General features: G+C 45.3%; 2 long non-coding RNA genes across 2 annotated transcripts in view; both read left to right on the forward strand.

Moving 5' to 3' along the window:
• Positions 1–23,524, forward strand: part of LOC146765741 (uncharacterized) — a 49,097-nt gene that overhangs the window by 13,657 nt on the left and 11,916 nt on the right. The window lies entirely within an intron of this gene.
• On the forward strand, positions 1,977–23,265 carry LOC146765742 (uncharacterized). The gene is made up of 2 exons (XR_014949701.1): positions 1,977–18,770; positions 19,230–23,265. It is a non-coding gene; the product is annotated as an uncharacterized LOC146765742 (long non-coding RNA).

Here is a 23,524-nt window from a genome sequence, read left to right on the forward strand (position 1 = left end):
CTTTGGCTTTTTTCTTCAGAGGAGAAGCTGCAATGCCATCCCACAGCAAGGGCAGAGAATGAAAGGCTGAGCTGGCTCTGAAGAGCTTGGTGGTGTGTCTGTAGAGACCCTCTTTGTTTCAGGGTTGTTGGGCCCCTGAGAGTTGTCTAGGTCTTTTTTTCATAATGAAAGAAAAACTGTTGGAAATGCTATTTTTGTAGTCCACAGGACAAAAGAGTTGTTTTCCTGAATCTTTGCAGCTTTTACTAGGCTGGAAGGGACATGTGGGGGTCATCTAGTCTGACTGCTTAGGGAAGGGCTATTTTCAAAATCAGATCAGGTCAGATAAAATAATCAGTGTAGCCCTTGATTATAATTTTTAGAGGTTTCTGCCTCCATAGCCACACACAAAGAGCTAATCTGGCCTTTGGCATGATGGATTAGGCAGAAATTTCCAGCTCCAGAGCAAAAGGAACACAGAGGCAGGAAACTCTTGAGGTAGATCAGCTGTGGGCAGGAGAGCTCATTTCTTTGTCTGTGGTGGATCCATTTGGCAAGGCTCCCACCCCTGAGTCCCATCTTCCCTCCTGTCCCCCTGCCTGGCTGCCTGAGGTCGTGGGACCCTCACACAGAGTGCAAAAAAGTGTTTGTGTCACAAACCTTGGGGAGCAGGGCAGGAGTGGTGATGATAATGGTTCACCAACTGTGCTTACAAACCAAAATTAGAAGCCTTCCCATGTTCCTAACTCCCCTTCCTTATCCTTCACACAATGCCCCTATCTGCCCTTCTCATGTGATTTTTGTATTCCCCTCAGCAATTTTATTTGCACAATGTTTTGGGTTTTTTTTTTTTCCTCCCACATGATTGTTTTTCTGCTTGCTTCACAGTGGCTGAAATGTTTAGTTCTTTCCATCTGACTTAAGAGGTTTCTGGTCTTACAGTTGCTCTGGAAAAAATGTAAGTGCTTAATTAATATGCAACTATTGGAAGGGAAGAGAAAAAGGAAATATAGGGTTTTGTCTGACAGAGTGAAAAGCCCCATGGTACAGAGTGCACAAAAAGGGGGTTCCATAAAGAGATCTGGGTTCTCTTTCCATCCCAGTGCCTTGTGTGATTTCCAGGAAGTGCCTCATCTCTCCAAGCCTCCTTGCCTGCTCTTGCTTTTCTTTCCTGTTCACTTATTTTCTCCTCTGTTGAGGTGTTGAGCAGCTTAGGGCAGGCACCACCCCACCTAAAATGTACCTGTGTCAGCTGGCACAGCCCCTGCCTGTGAACCCTTGGTGGTGAAGAGAGACACCTCACAGTGATTCACAGCTTAAGTGGGATAAATAACATCTCCTAAAATCCTTATCCTCTCCATTAACTGCAGAAAGAACCTAAAACTGCTGTGTTCCTAACCTGGACAAAGAAAATCTGGTGGGAACCTACACAGCCCAGAACATATGCAGTGTTTATCACCAGCAGCTCAGCTGAAAACTTTAACACCTAACTATAACAAATCATAATGCTAGGAAAAACTGCTTTTCCTGGGTTTCTTTCACACAAAGAATCTCGTTGCTGCATATCACTATCAAAGCAAGCACAGCAGAAATGACTTGAGCTCTTTTTTGTGATGACAGTGGAGGACTGTAAGCAAAATGAAGCACTGTTCTTCTGGGGATAAATAAAAAAAAAGCAAGATCTGCATTAAAACAACACTTATGGGAACTTAGAGAAAACTTAAGGCCTGATACTTTGCAAAGTGAAGAGGAATGATGAAGATGCAGAGGTTGGAGAGGGGAGTTTGCCCTGTTGGGTCATTCTTTAGTGGAAGCCAATATTTGGTGCAGCTCAGTGTGATGAGCAGCACACCTTGTTACAGCCCAGGAGGTGGAAGGATAAACTTGAAAGCAGAAGGAACTTTCTACTTGCTTTCTAAAGACAGCAGAATGTTGAACACCAACAAAAGGTCTCACATTAAAAAAAAAAAAAAGAAAAAAAAGGAAGAACTCCTACACTCCCCCCCCCCCCCCCCCCCAAACACCTCAAAAGGCCAAATGGTCTTTTGAAATGTGGTATTTTATCTGAGCACTGCAACAACACTGGAGCATGGAAGTCAGGAAGGGGTTTGTGAAGGCAGCTGCCACTGCTGGGTGTGAGAATGGAAGAACAGGTCTGTCTCAGATCATCTGGTGGAGTCACCTCCCTTTGTCCACCCTCATCATTTTCCATCAATCCCTGCTGCCCTCTCCTCCCTGCCCTATTCCCCCCTAATCTTTGCTCCCGCTACATCTCTCTCCAGTTGGATCATTATTGATAGCTACATTTTTCCCTCAAAGAAAGCCCATATTTATGAAAATAATCTGTAATCTTTATCTTTAGTTACAGAAGATTTTTTTATTTTCCTGCTGCTTTTCCTGTTTGTGCAGTGCTGAGCCCCTCAAAACTCAATTCTGTTACCATGCATTGTGTGATGAAACATTTCTGCATGTGCTGAGTTGTAGGACTCATCAGCCAGCAAGTGGATGACAATTTCTACAATAGCTAACAAACCACTGGTAGGCAAAATAGCAATAAAATTCTAATAATTCATTTGCTGAAGCCTTTTCTCATAGACAGATTTCCTGCTACAAAATTATGACTCAGGCACCACCATTTTCAGAGGTCTGTTCTTCAAAGGATGGATTTTTCATCCTTTTCATGTTGAGTTTTTCACCCAACATGGTACTGAATCATTCCCTGGGATGTGAAAGGTATTTGTGTTTGCACCACGTCGAGGTGTTGTCGTTATGGTAACTCTTCTGTATTAGTCTTGATTCCTCATGTAGTGCAATTATGAATGTTGTTGTTTTAAAATACTCTGAGCTGTCTCCAGCCCAGGGAGCCAGCACAGCTCAGTGAGACCTGCACATCCCCACTGAGGCAGAGCTGCTTCACCAAACGTTGTTCAAATAAAGAGCTGGTAAGGAAAAGAACACATCAGAACTATTTCTGTGGGAAATCAGTGGAGAAGTCCACATTTCCCTTGAACTTTTCTCCACTGTCTACTTTGCTTTTTTTTCCCCTTTAAATTAATTCAGCCTTGGTTCTCAGGTAATCACATGAGCCCAAATAAGCAAGAGGGCACTGCACTAATTGAAATGATGATATAAGCTGTGATATTTCTGCAGAGGTGCTTTAGAAAAGCCTACTCTTGCCCAAGGTCCAGAAATTGTACATCCATTCCTCAGTATATCCCAGAAAAGGGATGGGGTATACCACAGTGCAAGGACCTCCCTGTGCCCCCTTCCTGTATGGTTTTAATCCACTATTTCACTTTTCTGGATCTGAAGGAGTTCAGATCTCAGTGCAATATTAAAGACACACAAAACCACTAAAGACTGTGGCTTCAGTGTCCACAATTTGCCTCAAGGTTCCAAAACATTCCCTGGATGTTGCCCAGGGGACAATAAATCCATTTCTATCTCTCCAGACTTTGAAGGACAGACGTTTTTTCTTAAATAGACCGTCTCTGTTTTCATTCCCTTATTTATCTGGAGCTGACACTTTAGCACAGTAGATGCAGCCAGACACTCAAAACAAAGAGAAACTCGAGTCCTTGACTTTTTTTGAGACTTGCAGCCTGTATTTAAGAAGGAAAAAAAAATATCTAACAAACAGAGAAAGCTTGTTTACAGATTTGTCTCCTTGGCTTCTCTAAACATCAAATAGGCAGAACAAAGATTAGGAGTTTCTTCTACTTTGTGAAATACTAAATAAAAGAGAATAAAAGTATTTATAGAATAACAAAAGAAAGAAACAAAAGATACTGTGCACAAGGTGTTCCTTTGGTTTCTTGGGAGAATTGCAATGAGGCTCGAGATTGTCTGCATTGCAAACGCTCACAATGAGCTTTTGAAAAACATTTCATTTGCTGGGTACTTGACCCTCTGTGTGGATATGTCTCCAAACTGAAGGGAGGAAAGGAGGAGGCAAGGGAGAAGAAAGGAGCTGTCCTTGCTTCTATTATCTTCAAAGACTGTAACATTTCTGCAGGGTTTCTAGATAAATGGTGAAGGAGAGCTCTCCAGGACATCCTGTCCTCCACCCCTTCTGCTGGAGGCTGATTTCACTTTCCAACCATTTGCTGTGGCATGTTTTACCAGGAATTGGCTGCAAAGAAACCAGATTTCCCAGCTGGGCTGGCCTTGGTGAGAGAATCACCCCCGCCAAAGGCTGAAATCAAGGTTTTTTCACTTCATCTTCAGGTACAGAAGGCAATAATAGGGGAGAAGGGAGATGGCCAGACATCCAAAAGCTCTCTGAGCTGTGTGGGATAGATGGAACCTCTTCCTGTGGCAATTTCCTATTCTTGGGCAGCTTTGGTGGAAGTGCCCTGTTGCTTTTGCTGTTACCTGGTGAGGGCTGCAGTGGGTTTGTGCTCTGGAAATCCTGAGAGGATGCAGAGACAATTGGCTGCTCTCAGGCTGAGCAGTGGGATCAGAAAGGAGGAAAGCAGTGACAGGAGTGGAAGGCAGCTGCAAGGACATAATTTGTCCCAAAATCAGTTTTTAAAGTGTGGGGAGCAGTTTGGGTGTTGGTTTGGCAAAGGGTGCTTTGGTCATCCCACCAGGGCCTTGCCATCACATCAGTGAGGGCTCAGTCTCTGTAAAACCCGGCCATTGGTTTAATCACTGGGAAAAGGACTTGGGGCAGTTTATTTTTCAGGTAGTTGGATTCAGGTAGTTATTTTATAGGTCTTGAGGAGGGAAGTGGAGCTGGTGCTGAGCACGGAGGGTGGTTCTCACGTGGGATTTTCTGTCGCCACCATGTGAGACTGGCGCGTGCATGCAACAGGCACGGAGCCACCGCCACCAAACACATCCCCACTGCCAGCTGGACTTCAACCAGACATCCAAAGGTGAAATCTTATCTCCATGCCTGAGAGAAAACAGGAGGAGATGCAGATGGTCCCAATAAACCATTGCAGGAAACAAAGTACACTCGATAAGGAGCAAGGGAAAAGGAGGATGAGAATTCCTAATGTCAGTGATTCTGTTAAAGACTTTGACCATGCCTTATGGGAAACTGCAAAGTTAAAATATAAATAAACTGACTTTAAAACCTCAATATTGCAACAGTAGTGGCTGAGTTGAATTTAAATTACCTTCTGTAATTCCTGGAATATCTAATGCTTTAAGAAAGTGTGATGTTTTTCTTACCTCTTACATAACTTTTTTTGGTCAAATTTCTGAAGCAGTGTATTGATCTTATTTTTTTTTAAGGCAGAGATTATCAAGCCTGTTATCAGTTTCTAACAAATAAGGGCTGGTCATGTTAGAGAACTAACAATTCAAAGAACAGGGAATTCTTCTCAAAGTCTTATCCAACAATCCTAACACTTTCCTCAAAAGTCCCTGAGTAATGAAGAAAGATAAGGATAGAAACATCATATTAGTGACTGTCATTTTATTTTATTTATCTGCTGAGTGCAGTGCAGAGGGAGAATCACTTTTCAGCTCTGAAATTACTGTAGATCTTGTCCACAAATAGAAGCTAAGTGCAGACTACACTGTGCCTTTGCTTTTTGCCTCCTGAAAGACTCTTTGGCTTGAGGGAAAGGCAGTTCTGCATCTGCTCACAAACAGTGAAAACCAGCCAGCTGCAGAGATCAGATTGGAAGGTGTAGTTTTGCCTTCGCTCTCAGAATAGGATGAGCACCAGCAGGAGCACAGGCTGGCCCCTCAATGGACCAGCATTTTGGGGTTAGTCTGTGCAGACCTGCAATATTCTTATTGATTAGAATTAATTTGATAGTACTATTATGCCCCTACTGAATACAAAATTATTCTGTTAGCTCTGCTAGAGGGGTTTCCCCCCCCTTCTAAAATGGTAAATGAGACAAGTAAATCTACAGGACAGTCTTTGACTGCTGATTCATTTCTGATTCATAAAAATAAACAGATAGCAAGACATATGTCTGAGTTGAACAGCATTTACTCTGTGGGAACATGTAAATGTAATAACACTCTTTAACAGGGTTAAACAATATTAGCCCTCTGATTTCTCATTATTAGTGTCACTAATTCTAGTTTCATGAACATCACTAAAAATATATGGCATGCAAAAAAACTACTACCATAATGCGGAGCACATGCATCTGTCTTTCCAGAAGAAAAACAGGCTTGGCAGAGACTGCAGTTCTGCAAGGATTTGAAACAACAACTTTTTATTCATTAAAATGTGGTTATGGTCTGAAAATGGACTTGAGAGAGAGGAGGAGGGAGGGGAAAAATGATCTCTCATTACAGACAGCACTTAGCAGTTCCAGTTTGTCTTTCACTGGCAATCTGCACTGACAGATACAATGGCTTATTACTGCCCCCACTGATGCCAACAGAAAAATTCCCTGTGGAATTCAATGGAAGAAAGACCAGACCCCAAATCTGGACTGCTGTCAACAGTGGGGAGCCAATGTCAGTCTAAACAGAGCAAGTTTGGTTTCTTTGCTGCCCCATGTGTCTTCAACACATTGCCAGCTCAGAGCTGAATCCAGACTCTTTACAGCTTGTGAGGAGAGTGGCTGGGCAGGCTTTGCCAAGGCTGTGGAGTCTGAGGCCGTGTGAACCTCGTGAAATATTTGCAGCTTTGCAGGACTGGGGAATGACTTCTGCAAGCCAGTTCTGCTCTGACTTCGGGCCAGGGCTCAGCTCCTTACCAGGGCGCTGCCGTTGCTCCGGGTGTCCATGTGCACGTGAAGGCACTTGCCAAAATGTGACACCTGCACACGGTCACATCCCCAGAGGCACAGCCTGGACTGAGTGTCCAGGAGGAGCCTGCCAGAGGAACGTGCCTCAATTACCTGTTCTGAAAGCCCCCAGTGCAGAACCGCCTGTCCAGGATTTCCCTGCTCCTGCACCTAGGAAAGACATTTTCCTAATGCCTTAACCCCAGTCTTTGCTGCAAATAAGGTGATTTCTAAAGGAACAAGAAGAGTATTGTTCTATTTATAACAAACTTCTGAATGTTGAAGACTTTTGCTATATCTTTCTTCTTATCAAATCTTTCCTCGTTCTTTTTTTCTCTAGACTAAACAAGCCCAATTCCTACAACCTTTCCTTACAGGTCATATTTTCCACATCTCTTATCACTTCTTTCTGCTCTTCCCTGGCCTCTTGCCAGTGAAACCAAATGATGGTTCCCAAAGCTGGACATCCTGCCCCTATTTTGTTGCTTTGGATATAGGACAGTGAAGCAAGCAGAATTATCAAGAGATGAGGAGCTGATTTTTAATCCCCTCCATTATCCCTGAGCTGGATAACAGTGCTGCAGGGGTTTAGGGATAAAAAGAGCCAAAGTGGGAGCTCGCTGAAGCACTGAACAAATGACATAGATTCCTAGTTATGACCATCTCTTAAATTGTGACAAGTCCTCATTAACCCTGAGGTTATTACTTTGCTCAGCTAAATATTCACCTGCACGTTCACCTGGGATGGGGTTTTGGGGACAGCTTGAGGAGTTTGCCTGGAGTCAGCTCGACTCCTGCCAGCACCACTGTGCTCCCACAGCCCCAGGAAGGATGGATCACGACAGAAATTGCTGTGCCGACTGTGGGAGCAGGAGGAGGACACTGTTGTCATGTCCATGTTCTATCTGTCATCTACTGGTAGCTATTTATACTGCGCCTATCGCCGGGGTGGGATGAGCAGGGGGTAAGGGAACGTGTGAGAGCCTCCGAGGCACTGAGCTGAAAAAAGAAAGATCCTGTTGGGTTTTAATGTGCCAGACTGAGCCTGGGAGGGAGCCGCTACCTGTCACAGCACGGGGACTCTCTGCAGCCCTTCCAGTGGCACTCAATCCCTGAAAAATCACAGCCTGCGCCGGGAAATTGCAAATCCCTCCAGGACTGAGCTCCAGGGCTTTAATAGCTGCATGTTTTATTCAGCCTGTTTCTCCTGGGCTGTATGTTGTCCTTTATATGTTTTCAATATTTAAAGCCTGTTTTTCATGACAATGTTTCTTCTGGCATTTCCACGCAAGATTTTGCTTTTTCCGTGTCTCTTCGTTTCCAGAAAAGATGTGGTTTTGTGCATTGTTCTCCTACGGCTGTGAAATCTCGGGGTGTCCATTAAAATGAAAAGAGTGACAGAAAATTAAATTAGTTTTATTATCTATGGTAGCAGCGCTAGGAAAAAGATTGTGACTGTGTCTGTTAGGGCTGTGTAGCACAGGTAGAGCCAGAGAGCCAGACTTGGCCTCACCTGGATTATTGATTTTTTTTTTTCTTAATTCTATCCTTGCTACTGATTTTTAAGGAACCATCATTGCTTTTATTGTTATAAACTAAGCAGTGCAGGAGGTTTCAAACAAACCTATTTCTCCATGACATAACCATTCCCCAAACACTGCAGATTTGGTGCTACTGTTGATGGGAAATCAAGGACCTTTTTAAAATGGAATAATTTCTCCAGACAGTCCTGCTGTTGACAAATCCAGTTAATGCTACTACACAATCTTAGAGAACACAGAGAAATGTTACATCTACTCATTCACCTGCAGAATAACTTAGCATTGCAGGTCAGCATTTAAAGGGGATTGTCAGTAATTAGGCTGCTATAAAATATAAGTACAGTGGACACAGATAATAAAACCCAAGGAAGCATCTTTGCAGAGTGTCTGAGCCCGGGCAGTTCCACATGACCATAATGATCTTCCACAGGAGGCTCCTATGGAAAAAGAAAAATTAATATGTGTATGTATAAATGAATATACACAAAAACACCCAACTGCAGAGGGGGTCTGTCAGTTTTATTAGTTATGTATCCCCTCCAGGGAAAATGGAACTTGCTCTAGGGACGTTCAAAGGAATTATTTTTAAATGAAGATGATTACATCGGTGTCTGTGATCCCACAAGTCACTGGGGTTTCTTTGTCTTCCTCTTGTTTTCCCTGGAGACTGCATAGGAAAATGAACAAAGCAGAAATGCAGAAATCTGTGGCTACTCTGGAGACAGAGGCAGCCTCGTGTATGGCATGGGAAAGGAGAGCCAACATTCCTCTTTCCATCAGGAGCCCAAAGCTCCTTCACAGAGACAGAAAAGCTACTGCTGCCAGCACAGGGACCATCCCTTGGGGGCTTTGGGGTCACCCCGGGTGCTGCTGCTGGCAGGTTGCAGCCCCAGGGAGTTGTTGTGCCATAAAACCAGGGGCAGAACATCCCCTCTGCTTATTCCCTGTGAAACTGGGCATGGAGGAGTGGGGAGTCCCCAGCAAGGGGAGTTCCAGGGCTCCTGGCATCCACGGCCAAGTGCACGGCCCCTCCTGATGCCTGCTGCTCTCCTTTGCCAGGCAGGGGTGCTGCCCTGGGTTACATTGGTGCTGTTGGTGCTCCATGGTCTCACCTGGGCCAGAGGGACCCAGAGCTGCTCCTTGCTCCAGAGGGGCCTGGCTGCAGCTTCCCAGCATCTCTCAAGGTCTGTCAGCTCTGGGCTTAATGGACCCGCTCCCTGGAAAGATGAAATAGATGGTTGGGCAATAAAAGAAAAGCTGGAAAGAAAGATTTATAATTTTCCCCTTAAGCCTGTCATTCATGTCATTAATATAGATGTCGTTTAGGAGGGCAACAACTTTCTCTTCTTTTTTCTTCTTTCTTTTTTTTTTTTTTTTGCTAAAAGCTTTGTGTATGTACCCACAGTCTGACAACCAAATGGGTCTGCCTTTCTTTTTTTCCCCTCCAATATGTGGATTGCTTCTAATTCTGTCAGTCAAATGGAGCAGCAGTTTCGGGAGGGGAGTGATTAAGGTTCCCTCGGAATAAAGAGCTGCATGCTGTGCCTCTGCTATTCATCAGCAATGGGGATGGAAGAGCAATTCCAGGCTCCTGAATAACAGGATTTTTTCCAACATACAAAACACACCTTAGAAATACTCTACCAGCAAAGCGCACAATCTCCAAGTGCTATGCTTATTTTCTGTTTATTCAGGCTTTATTTTCACTTTTCACCATGTTCACCCCACTCAGCCCTAGTGCTTGACTCCAGACTCCCCCAGCAAAGCACTTGGCAGTTCCTTAATTGTGCTTAACTCGATAAAACCAAACTATTTAAGCTTGTGCCTAAGTAAAGCCTTTGTTATATACTTTGTTAAAAGAATTTTCATTATTAGATCTGAATCTATGCTGTTGGTCATTTATGGGGGCAAAAAATGCAGAGCAGGCAACCCTGCAGTGTTTCCCAAACCAGTGTTCATTTAACAAAATAGTTTGTAAGGAGAAAAAATATTAAAAAGGTGAAATGGTTTTAAAGGTGTTTCTAAATAAGCTGCCAGTTTGCAATTTCGACCAGAATTATTTATAAGTGTTGAAAACCCACTTAAAATATAAAATTTCCTTTTTATTTATAGTCAAACAGTATATTTTATTTGACCTCAGATATTTTCTGTTTCCTTTTTGACTCCTCAGATATTTTTGACAATCATTTAAAGTTTCTCTGAAATGGAAATGCAGATGGGAAACCAAACAGCTGGGGCTTACTGAGGAGTCAGGGAGTCTGTTGCAGGTAATGGATTCACAGTTCCCCAAATATCAGTCCAGCACCACTGCCATAACACCCTCTTCTTCATGCAGTTAAGATGAAAAATACAGATGATAAATTGTATTCCTGCATACCAAGGGATGGTGGGGGTCCTCAGAGACTGAGCGTTTGTTGAAATGCAAGATATCACTTCTTCATTCCCCACTCTGCTTTATGGCGTGGCAAATTTATTATGAAGATAATATTCAATGCCCACACTTTACTGAATTTAAATCGAGGAGAACTTATCCAGGTCAGGGAATTTTTTTTTTCCCCTCATCACTTTTAATGTCTGCAAACATCCTGTCTGTGTGAGTGCCTGTACCAGCGTGTCCGCTGTGTTTGCCAAGGCACAATGGAGGGAACACTTGGGTGCCACATGGTAAACGTTTCATGAAAAGAGTATCTAAAACCATCCGAGACTGTCTGCTCTGCACTCAAATGCAGGACATTATTTCATGATTCCCTGTGATCCCTTTGGCATTGTAATTCTAAACTTTGCAAAGAGAAGTGGATGAAGGTGGATTACAAATTCTAGGCTGTATAAAGAACCTGTAATTATTTGTTAAACTGTTGTGTTTAGTCTCCTGTTCTGCTGTCTCCAGGCTGGGCTGTGGAGTGTTTTCCAGTTTAACTCCCTGGTTGTTTTACTGATGTTTAAGGACAAGATGTGCCTCCTGCTTTCTCACAGGCCTGCAGATAAGATTTCTTCTTCAAATCCCGGGGATGGCCTGAGAGTGTCTGCAGGTAGAGGATAATTACCTGTGGGATACAAGCTCCAGTCCCACGCTGGGTGATGGGACACTTTTTGACATGCCAGCAGACATTTCTGTATGAGCACAATGTCTCCAGACACCTTCTCATGTTGGTTTTTTTTTTTCTTTTGTTCTTGTTTCCCCTTAGACACAATTGAATTTGTTTTGCTTCAAGGTAGAATTTCCCCTAAAATGCAAAAAAAATATCTGCTTCTCTGTCCACCCTTCCTTTCTCAGACAATGGGTCCCCTGCTTCATCTGGAGATGTATGTGCATGTATCTATACCTATGTATGGATCTACCTACATGTGTATTCTTTCTTTACCCCATTCCACTGTGATTTAAAATAGCAACTCTTTGCCAGTCTCTCCTCTCCCACCAGAGACAGGTAGGGTTATTTTGGAAGGTGCGAGGGTTGTTTGTTTTAACTTTTCTTTAAGCCACCAGAATGGTGTTAAATATAATTTCCATGAAGTGCTCCAAACCCACTGCGTTTGCCTGGGTGTATTGTTTTTCAGGCTCTCTCCCACCTCTAATCAGCTATGATTCGGCACAGTTGGCAGTCTCTGCTCAGCAAGCAGACTGTCTGAATCACAACTCAGCCCTAGAAAGGATGGTCTTTCTAGGTCAGGGCTAAATATACTGACTATGGGGGTGAGCATGGAAAAGTTCCCATTCCAGCTGCTAAGCTGCTATCCTGCACTGAGTCTGCAGGGATAAAACTCCCTACCTTGACAGCACATGGTGAGGCTTCACTCACTGGGATGTGAAAGGGGAAGAGGGAAAGTCCTGTGGAGTTCCTGCCCCACAGCAGTGAGGCTCTGGGGCCGTGGCATCCCGGAGCCATGGCTAGGAGAAACCCTCTCTTCCCTGCCACGGCTCTGAGCTGCATGGAAAAGGGAGCAGTTCCCTTATCCCTGGCAGGAGCTGGGCACATGTCTACACTTCACCTTGCTCCTCCTGAGGCCTGGCAGCTGGTGGGACCAGGAGGGCTGGGATCCCCTCCTCTGTGCCTGCAGGCAGGGAGCCCTGGGAATGCAATGCCCGCGGGATGACGTTTGCTCTCCATCCTCCGGCAGAGAGGGACAGCCACCAGAGCATTCCCTGAGCTGAAGGACACTTCCAGGATGGCTGGCAGGCCAGGAAAGAGAGCTCTGTGCTGCAGAGGGGGTTATGGTGACATCCTCTGGGTGAGGATGCCCAGAGCTGGGGAAGCAGCAGGGCACAGCCAGGGAGAGCCCAGCTGTGGAAACATCTCCCTCCAGCCTGGTCCAGCTACTCCTCCAGCCCAGGGCTGACACTTGGCAATGTGGCTGGAAAATTTAGAGCACAAATCCAGGTGCTGTTTGAAGTCAGTAATGAAACAAACTCCCATTTCCAGGAGTGGGACTGCATTTCCATTGGCCCCTTCCTATTAATTCTGTAATACCATCTTTCATTTTTATATAACACAACCAGCCTCCTGCAAGAGTTTTCTTTCCTTTTAGAAGATGAAGCTTCAAGATTGTTACAGTTGCTAGAGGCAACTATTCTGCAAAATCTTTTTATAAAATGTATTTATCTAATTAAAAATCTTTTAACAGCACCATGCCTGTAGGATCAAAAATCTCATTTATACTGTTCAGGACTAGAGCAAGTATTTGCTGCTTCTGTAGAGCCACAGATAAACAGGGACTGGAGGGGCATAAAATGACTGCTCCAACCCAGCTAATCCTAATGCACTTTTTCTAATAAAAAAGTGGGCTCTAAGACCTCTCTGGTTTATTATTGGAAGAAAAGTAATGGGAAAGGGGGAGGAGTAAGCTTATAATGGAGTCAATTCAATGTAGTTGGCAACAAGAGTAGAACAGCCTTACATCAGTGACATTTTCCAGTGAAACAAACCTGTTGTACAGAGAACAATTTTTAATTAACTCTATATCTCATGTGTCGAGGAACGTGAGCAAACTTCTTTATGACTTTACTTTTGGCTGCAAAGTATATCCCAGTTTTTATCCTCCAAGAATAGATCCATGAGGTGAGTGGCAGGGAAGAGAGGGTTTCTAAATATGCACGCGAGACGGTACAAAGCAACTTTGCAGGCACTTTATTGATTTTATCTCCTTCTTTTTCATGAGGCAGAGCATTTATTAAGCACTAAATGGTACTCAGAGAGTCTTTAGGAGGACAAGGCTTGTAGAAGTTAGTAGGGAGTTTGGAGAAACCAAGTATTTGTTACTCAGCCTTGACGAGAAGAGCCCAGGCTGCCCAAGTTGGTGGCCAGGGTGGCTCTATCATCGTGGCAGTACCACTGACCTGCCATGGGTCTTATGGTTCTGGGAGCTCCCAGGAGCTGCTGGAGGCCATCCTTCTGCTCTCCTTGCCCACTGCAGAGCCCACTCCAGACTCTGACCTAATGAAGGGAGAAAAAGCTTTTTCCTTGTGGTGGCATCACCGTGTCCCGTGTCCTGGCTCCTCTCTGGTGGGGCAAGAATGATCCCTGGTCAAATGGGACAAAGCTCAGGTGGGGAACCAGAGGAGGTGACTTGTTTTCAGGTATTGGGATGTCCTGAGAGACTTCTCAGGAGGAAACTGGAAGAGTCTGTGCCATGGCTGTGCAGTGCTGCAGCCACACTGAAGCTCAGTGTAATGGCTGGAGATGTTTCTCCAGAAACCAAAGCTATCCAATCACAAAATTAAACACTTGCTCTGCTATTTATTTTTTTTAACCTATACTAGCTCAAAATAACTTCTGCTCTTAATTAACTTACCCAATCAACACCATCAACCAGGCCCTGCCAGCTGTTTGGCTGAGTTTCTCTGTGCTCAGAGCAGGGCTGGGACTCACACTGGCTGCAGTCTGAACTGGTGTGAGACAAAAAACCACAAGAGAATGAGTGTAAAAGCACATGAGCATCTCTTTGGCTTTGCCCATGTTTTGATTCCAGGAACTTTGTTCAAAATAGATTGCTCTCAGAGCCACCCAAAGGAGCTTGATGATTTCCAGTCAAGCTGAAGAAATAAGTATTTCATGGGGAGTTGAAAAGGAATTTAACAGAGCTGCCTATAAACCAATTGGTTTCACTTCTGGTCCCAGGGCTCAGCAGAGCTCAGGTGTTTCTCTCAGTGAGGGTCCCTGCTTGGCCTGTACCCCATCACTGCTCCTTCCACTGCTGTGCAGAGGTCAGAGCTGTGCTGCAGACAGAGGAACGGGGTGCTGAACAGCACAGATCATAGGGGAGCCAAATTTGTATGCTTTAGCACAAATTAGATTGCATTTCTAAAATCCTAATAAGCATAGAGATGGATCCAGTGGGATTGTTACAAACCAAAGCAGAATAATAAGCTCATCCAGAATTTAGCTAATGGACAAAAGGAGAGACAATTTTCAAGTAATGGGCACATCAAATGAAGCAGAGAGCATCTCTCTAAGAAGAAATACGATCCTATTCTGGGATGCTGGGGCCTGCAGTGGGACATGGAGGGACTTTGCAAATTGTAGCTGTGCTGGGGAGAGGTGCTGATGGGTGGGGAGCAGAGTCTCACCCTTAAATATGAGAGTCGAGGAAGTACTTTAGGTATGGATGAGAAATTGCTTTCAGGAAACCAAGCCCTTCATTGAAACCAATGGAGAATTTGTCATTGACTGCAGTGAGATCAGCACTAGACCTGTAACAAGAAAATAATAATGGTCTTGTCTGAGAAATAAATAAATAAGTAGATAAAAAGGCAGCATTCAGAGCAGCCAAGAGCATTCTCTGCGGCTCCAGGAACACTGCACTTGGTGAATCATTTCTCTGTTAGATGGAGCATTTGTTCAGCTCCTGATTTATCTCCAAGCAAATTTAGACTACTCAAAATCGATTTGCTCGTTATAATTTTTCAATGCCTATGGGCAAACTCTTGGCTTTTGTTGCTCACTATTGTTGTTCCTGCTGAGCATTGGCTGCCTGGCTCACGTGGGCCTATGCCTCCTCCCTGCTGTGTGATGAAATGTTATAAATAGGGGCTGGCGAAAATCACAGTGCCCCGTGTTTCAACAGTTAGTTAGCCCCAAAATTCTGATTCCCTTTATTTTAGAGTCAGTTCAAAACACCTGTTCTTTAAAGGAACTGGGTGCACATGTTAACAGGCAATAAAGAAAAGCAAGGCACATCAGGCAGCAGCTAAAGAGACCTTAAAAGGCTTCCCTGAGAGCCATTGAGCCAGGAACCTGCAAATATCCATTAATGAAAGTTATTTTGCTGATGCAGGTTTCCCACAATAATTTGATTGGGTTGGATTGCTGTTTGGGAGGAGGGGACCTGAGGAACATCCCTGGACATTATCCTGGGGAGCCTTTTAAGGCAACACCAGCCCAGTGTCAGCACATTTCATGGACACTGCTGCAGCTCCTCTAGCTGCTCACTGGATGGGATTCAAGCAGTAGCCTGGAGAGGATTTTACAGACCTCTGGCCTTTTCTGTTGAAGCTGCTGCTTACCCAGGATCCTGTCCAAATTTTATTTAGATATTCCTATTTGGCCTCCCTGTTTAGAATTGTAATTACATTTGGCTGTTCCGCATGTGGTCAATCCAGTTTCGTGCTTCAGTGGGTGCTGCTCAGCTCTGAGGATTCATTACCTGTGGGGGCACTGAGGGATCCTTCAGCCTTTATCACTTCCACTTCCTCTGAAATTCTGGGGTTTGCAGCCCTGCCTGTCCCAGAAGAGCTTTCCCAGGAGCAGATCTGGTTTTAACCTGTGTAAGAAGCTCTGCTCAGCTGTGAGAACAGCCCGGGCTGAGCTTAGCTCTGTTATCAGGAGATTCTGTGATCCTCTGTACAAGGAAACTGCTGTTTCTAACTCCACAAGTGACACACAGGTTTGTCTCATGTCAGACTCAGCAACTTCTTGGATGCTGGGTTTAGCACTGAGCCATCATGCTTTCATTGGGATCCTTTGTTCTTGCAGTACCTTACACCAAACACATTTTTTGGAGATGCTAAGAATTTGCATGATATTAAAATGCATGTTCCACTGGGCTTTCCAGTTAATTCCTTCTCTTTTTTTTTCTTTTTTCTAACAAATAGGGCTCAGTTTTACCATTGTTCAGTTTTTTTTCTTTTATTTAAGCAAAATCTTCAGCCATTCAGTGCCTCTGTTGAGATTTTTTTCTTTCATTACTTTATGGCAGATGAAAGTTAAGAGGTCCAATTACTAACATTTTATGATAGCACAGAATATTATTAAAGCACTTAAGAGGTTATTAACACCTTTTATGTACCTCATTATTTAAAAGCCTGCCATATTTAATCATTTTAGCACCATTAAATTGGCATTAACAACAACCCTATGACTTACACTCAGAAATGTCACCATTTGACAACACTAAATGCAATAAAATATCTCACAGAAACCTGGAGGCACCAGGTGAACTATAAAAAAAAAGAAAAAAAAACAAACCAAAAAAAAAAAAAAAAAAAAAAGGATTTTTCATGGGTTCCAAACATAGATATCTGCAAGGAGAGGCAGGGAGTGCCCACCTCACCCTGCTGGCAGTGCCAGAGGGAGCCAGGGGAATGTGTTTGGCAGGAAAAGCTGGGTTTGCTGTAGGACCCTCTGCAGTAGGTGAGGGACACAAGGGACACTGAGACCTCCCCGTGCAGAGGAGCAGGAGCTGATCCTTGGCCAGTCCTCTCTGGAGTCCAAGGTCTGGGGTCTTGCCTGGGCAATGGGAGTCCTGGGAATCTTTTTGTGCCCCCGTGGGTGCTGTGGCACCATTGCTGTGTCCGTGCCATGGCACAGGCTCAGGCTTTGAGGGCCCCTAATTCAGTGACTGTCACACTCCTCCCTGTGCCTGGGGATGGATGAGCACCTCTGACAGGTGAGGGAACAGCAAAGCCCTTCTTCACTCCCTGTCCTGCCAGGGCCCCTTCTTCACATGTGCTGTTCCTTCTTAAAGTGATGTAATTATTTATCCTGTGACTCTCCCCATGGATCCCTTTCCTTTCTTTTTCCTCTCTGTCTGAGCTGGGGGGCTGACACACAGACTGGTGGTTGGTGATTGCACACTCAGCATCAGCCTCTGCCCTCTGATTATCAAGGACAAAACCCAACAGTAGACTGGAACATCACGTTAATCAAGGCAGAAATATTATTTTTACAGCCTTCTGATTATTTCTAACAACCTGCTAAAAGCCAGTGGGACTGGGTGGGTCGGAAATGCTCTGGTGACATTGGGAGTGTTCCAGCCCCTGGAGTTTTTCCAGCTCCTGCAATTTTCAGCTCACCAGCTGAAGGTTCAATGCATGTGGGACTTTTCCACAGCAAAATATGGGATGAATTGTGTTTTCTCTGTAAGGTTTACAAATAAATCCCTTTCTTATTATCATTATTTTCATAGACGAGTGTTACTAATATATTTTGGCATTTTAAAGCACATCCTTGAATTTACCCTGGCAACTGCTGTACAGCTGAACACACAATCAGGGAAATCTATTCCATTACTTTAGCAGTATTTGCATTCTTTGTGATGGTCTAACAAGGAAAAAAATGGAAAAAGTCCCCAAAGCCTCAAATTTACAGCCATAAGAGGCCTCCTGAGTTATTTTTCAGATGTTGGCACTCAGACAAGTGACTGTGTCAAAAACCCCAACAGGTTTATGTACAAAACCATGTGCTGGAAGGGTGCCAGCAGCACTATCAGGATATCAGTTCAGCCTTTTGGGGAGGGTAAATGTCAGTGTTTGTAGCTGGGAGGGGCTGGGGCGCTTGGTGTTAATGAGGCTGCCTGTCCACAGCCCAGTCCTCCCTTCCAGAGATCTCTGGGATCCTCCCTGTTTCCACTGCCCTTGAAGGGATGGATTAATATTCCAGCCCAGCCACGCTTGGGGTTGGTTTGCTGTTTGTTGTACATCGATGTCTGCAGCAGTTAAATGCTGGTAGGTCTTCAGGTCTGCTAAACAAATGATGGGAGCCTTTAAACATCATTGCACTGGGCTTCATCCCCCACAGGCAGCATGCAGATCGCTCAGGTGCGTGTGGAGAGGAGGGAATGGGGCTTCCTGCCAATCCCCCTCTCCAGCAGAGCCAACTCCCTCATTATCTGGGAAGGAGGGGGGTTAATTGGCATGTCTTGGTGTAGGGTTTAACAGCAGTGCCCCAGCCCCGAGGACAGAGCTGTGTCTGCCTTTCTCCCCCGGATCTGGGTCTATCTCTCCAGGTGTTTCTGGTATCTCTGAAGTCCCTTGGCCCTCCTCCCTCCATCTCCCCCACTCTTTCCCAGGGTATTTTTGTGTGTTTGTCTGCTGTGGCACCTTTCTTTAGAAGCTGTGTGTGATGGAGCCAAGTCCTTGGCACCTGGGCCATGGGGTGCAGCCCTGCAGGGCCCTGGGGAGAAGGGAAGGGAGGCTGTGGCTGGCTGTGTGCCCCAGCTGCTGCTGCCAGCTGGGCTGGCTGGGCCAGGAGTGACTCTGCAGGGCCAGCAGCAGCTCCCCGTGCCACGGGCACTGTGGGTCCCACGCTCCTGCAGGGGCTGTGCCAGCAAGGTGAGTGGTCAAACTGGGCAAGCACCAAGGGGAAGAGCTGCTATACATTTATCTATTATGCTATTCTGAAAATGGCAAAGCCCAGATCCCGCCTATAGGAGTAAGCTTTATCTGTTCCATCAATACAGCTGCAGCAACAGGTAACTATTGCATTAAGTGCTGTAGAATAGCTCCCTTGTGGCTTTTCTTACCAAGCCTTCACTACCAAAAGAGGTGTGACTTTTATTTTTTGTTTCTTTATGGGCAGATAGCTAGTAAGTGGTAACTATTTTCCTGTAAAATCAAGGTGATGAAACTCCAGACCCACAGGCAGCATTGCTGGGTGAGAGTAGCCATGGGTCACTTGGCATTGGCCAAGGGAAATGCTTCAGTCCTGAGGTTATTTCAGACTCACTATTGCTCTTCACTTGCTGAGTTAACTTAAAACCCTGTCTCAGCACTTGTTCTGCTCCTGCCTAGGAACTTCCCTGGAACACCCATCCCAGCCTGTGCAGCCAGGCCAGCAGAAGTTTCTAGCTCAGCCTGCCCTTCCTCCGTTGAGGGGACCATCTCCTCAGCAAGCAGAGCTGGACAATGTGGCTGTTTTGCAGAGCATCATCAGCCCAGGCTGGTGCAAACCCAGATCATTTATCATCTGGGGCTGTGATGGATGAGGTGATGTGAAGTGGTGGCTTTGCTCCATTAGTGTTGGAACCATCCGATCTCTTTGTTGGCAGCCCCGGCTGGAAAGACTCTTGGTGCCCTGTGGCACCTCTCCTCTTTGGAGAAGACCTCTGTCCTTCAGAGGGGACTGTGAGCAATCAGCACAGTGGCCTCGGAGATTCTGCTGCCTCCGGAGCTTTCCTGCTGTGCCAGGGCTCAGTGGATGCTCCAATTCCTGCTGTGAGCCTGACTCAGCTCCCTGGGGACAGCGCCAGGACCCCCAGGCAGGTGAGGCAGATCCCGCAGCTACTTCGCAGCCTGGGATTTGCGTGTCTGCATGGTGCTGGTTTGCGGCACGGAGTTATCTGCATTTGTGTGCGGTTGTTTTTCTGCCCCAGATCCCGCAGCGAGCTCTGCTCAGAGCTGCTGCCTCTCGCACGCAGCAGGGCCCGGGCTGGCTCACTCCTGCAGCTCACCTGGTGCTGCTGGCCACAGATTCAGCACTTCAAGTTACGGTTAGCCCTGCCTTTTAAGGTCTATTCCAACCCATTTAACTCCTCGGCTTTGTGTGGAAAACAAATGGGAAATATAAAAGCTTACATCAGCTCCTGCAACTCACAACGTGAATGGGAAAGCTGCAATAAATTTAGAGTCAGAAAAAGAACTGAGAGTAAACTCCCACTTTTTTTCAAAGACAGTTGATTATCAAAGGATAATTTTAGGTGACAGTTGTTGCTGGGGTATTTTATGCTTTTAAAAAATTATTACTACTTTTTAGTTATACAGCGTAATTCTTGAGCAGATACTCGAGCAAGTGAGATTGGCTCATCATTCCTCTTTAATTCCACATCATGTCACTTTGGAAGGGAAATGGCTTGGTAAAAGCCAGAGAGTTCAGATACGATGCTGGCAGATCGTTATGAAATATTCACAAGACATTTAGTTTAACTTGGTGCTAATTGAACACTGACAGCACAAGTTACTCCTGCCTGCAGCAATAGTCTATCACGTTTAGGCAAGTGGCATTCTTTCCTCTTTGATGCTCTCCGAGATTGGAGGCTGTGAGGGAGCACAGTTAACAACCAGTAAACACTCGGGGAGAGGATCCTGCATGGAGAATCCTCCAAAAAGTGGAGAGAGTTTCTTTGCACAGGGGCTGTGACAAGGCTTCCACTTTGTCTATGAAAATTCTCAGTATTAGGTGAGGGGTGACTCTAAATTCTACAGATTTTTTTTTTTTTTTTTTTTAATATCCTCCTGAGTGAAGACACTTAGAAGCAAGACTAATTGCAGACTACCTAATTTCTCAAGCCATGGCCCAAAATGCCTCCTTGCCCTGAGATGAGAGGTTTCCAGGGCAGCTGTAGCTGTACTGGTGTAACTCAGTTTTTCTATGGAGACATGGCCTTGTTTACCTCTTTCCTCTTTATAGCTTAACATGCTGTTTACTGGTATTTGTGAATTTGTTTCTTATTTGTCAGTTCAGCTTCGCCGTGGACATTTAATAACGGGGATTTTCCTACCATTTTAATTGTCTCTTATTCCAGAGCCAAGCAGAGTTTGAAGCAGTGTATTAATACCATCATTTTAGTCATCAGACATGATGTGTGGTCTAAATAGCTTGGATCAAAACTCGGTGCCCAGCTTTGCCTGAAACCCTCTGGCCATCTGTGGCTTAGATGCAGTCATCTGCCTTGGGTGCCTCAGTTTCCCAGCTATGGAGAAGGGCCAAGTTGTTACTCAAGGACTTTTCTCATCTTCCCATTTGGAGGAGTTTGCTGCAGACTCCTCCTGTGTGGCCAGCACAGGGGGTGCCCAGCAGGAATGTGCAGGAACAGCTGCCTCAGCAGGGACCCTGCTCCCCCGCTCTGCAGCCCACGCCGAGCACATTTTGTCACTCTCAGTGTAGCTGAAGGATTGAGTGACATCCATGTGCAGCAAAATATTAGAGAAAGTGACCCAGAATATATTTAATTTACCAGGGGAAATGCCCCTTTCTGCCTAACTCACCTGTCCCGGGGAATTAAACTGGAGAGGAGTCACATAGTGAGAAGGTGTTAATGAAACTGTCACTGGGTGCTGAGGTGACAGTGGCTTCCATTTCAGGAGTCCCTCTGGCAAATGGGGTGGTGGCTGAGCACTGGCTGCCTGTAGAAAGGCAGTCAGTGATGCCTTGTGCAGGCTGACCTAGAGGCTGGACAGAGTTGCAGAATAGCATTTATTCAAAGGATCTCCATGGATCCACCTTGGGCAGCACCAGAGCCCAGCCAGGGCTGCACCCAAATGAACCAAAATGGCACAAAATGAACCCAAATGACCCAAAATGGTCCCAAAATGCACGAGCGCTCCCGGGGGCTCTCCCTGGGATCAGTTCTGCTCCATTGGCACCTTGGAGTTCATTGTCCCATTCCAGCTCCAGCCCATCAGTCCCACCCTGCTTGTTTTTCTCTCTCCAGCCCACGCTGTTTGTGCTCCTGGGCTGAGGTTTGGATCATTTGTCCTTGGTGCCCAGCTGGAGCAGGAATTGTTTTGTCTCCCTGCTCTGTGCACAGAGCTCACCATCCCATAATGTGAAGCTCAGAACTACAAACAAAGCAGCACAGAACCTGAAAAATAGAAAAGCTAAACCTGAGGCATCACAGTACTGCAGTCGCTGTGACTGACCAAAGCAGCAGTAGTACAACTGGTAGTAACCATCAAAGAGCTCCAGCAGCTTGGAGTAAGCCCCAAATCCAGTGCTTGTACAAATGCAGGGAAAATGGGCATCCCCTTCCCCATAGCCCTGATGAGAAACTACAAATGGGTGTAAACAGCCAAGGAATAGGAGAAAAAATGTGAGGAATATTGCACAGGCAGCAGTCACAGCACACAGCTGAGGCTGTGTTTTTCCCTTTTCAATAGAAATAGAAATGGGGAGTGCTAAGGAAGGATTTAAAGGGGGTATCTGTGATTTCTTTGAAGCTTGGGGTCGGGTGGAAGATGAAAGATGGTTTCTGAGCTGGACAGACTTGAACCAGCAGCTGAGGACACTGCTGGGGTGATCCCCACTCCACTTGCCTCCAGTGCCAGTCATGGTGAAATAGGGATCACCCCAAAAGAGCTTCGGTCTGAGATGAGGAACACCCAGCTGGGATTGCAGAGAGAAGGGACCAGGTAAATTTAAGCAACTAAGAAAAACATAATTTCATTAACAGAAGGTTTTTTCATCCCAAGCAGATTCTGGATATAAGCTCATGGCTGAGCTGAAAGCCACAGAAATGAGCTTTCCTGCCCTGGAGATTTGCACGAGTTGGTTGATGGCTGTAGATAATGATCTGCTGGGAAAACACACCTTGCTTTCAACAAAAACGTATTTTCAAAAGCCAAGGATGCAACAGTGGACTAAAAGAGCTTCCAGACTTCCTTTCCATAGACCTCCCACCCTTGGATTGTTGAAAATCACTCTCCCAGTGATCCTGTCCTTGGGAAAGTTGAATAAACTAACAGTGCCCCTCTGCAGAGAAGCAGCAGCAGAGGGAGGGACATGAAATGTCCCATCCTCCCCAGAGTCCTGCTCCAACTGGCTTCCATAAGCATTGCTCCTCAGGAGGGAAAACAAATGAGGCTTTCAAAACTGTTTTACTTAATTCATTTCATTCTGGGCCAAGCAAGGCAAATAGACAGTGGGAGGACTTCACTGATAAAGTTCTTTAGGGTTTGTTTTTTTTTTTCAAAAGCTGAGAATACCAGAAGATAACACAACAGCAAATTAATGCATATTTTAAACCCTTGTAGCTAAACATTCCCTTCTGGGGCTGCGCCAGGTATCTCGTGGTGCCACTGAAAATGGGATACAGATGTTCACTTGTTTGGATGGAGACACTGCAATAATTCATGCCTGCTACAAATGATCAGCTGCCTCATGCTCACAAAAAAATACTCTGATCTTTTTGTCAGCATTAAGGAAATATATCCCCTGTACCTATCTTAAGGAAAATAAGGACTGTAAGAACTGTGAAATGTGTTTTTCAGTTTTCAAAATGTAATTTCTGTTGTAGCAGCACAGCCAGTGTTGGTAGGAGTGCAACCAGCATGATTCCAGTCCAAGGGTGCCCTCAGTCCAAGGGGAATGA

Source organism: Lonchura striata, chromosome 20 (genome assembly GCF_050655825.1).
Source record: "Lonchura striata isolate lonStrDom1 chromosome 20, ASM5065582v1, whole genome shotgun sequence".
Taxonomy (NCBI): domain Eukaryota; kingdom Metazoa; phylum Chordata; class Aves; order Passeriformes; family Estrildidae; genus Lonchura; species Lonchura striata.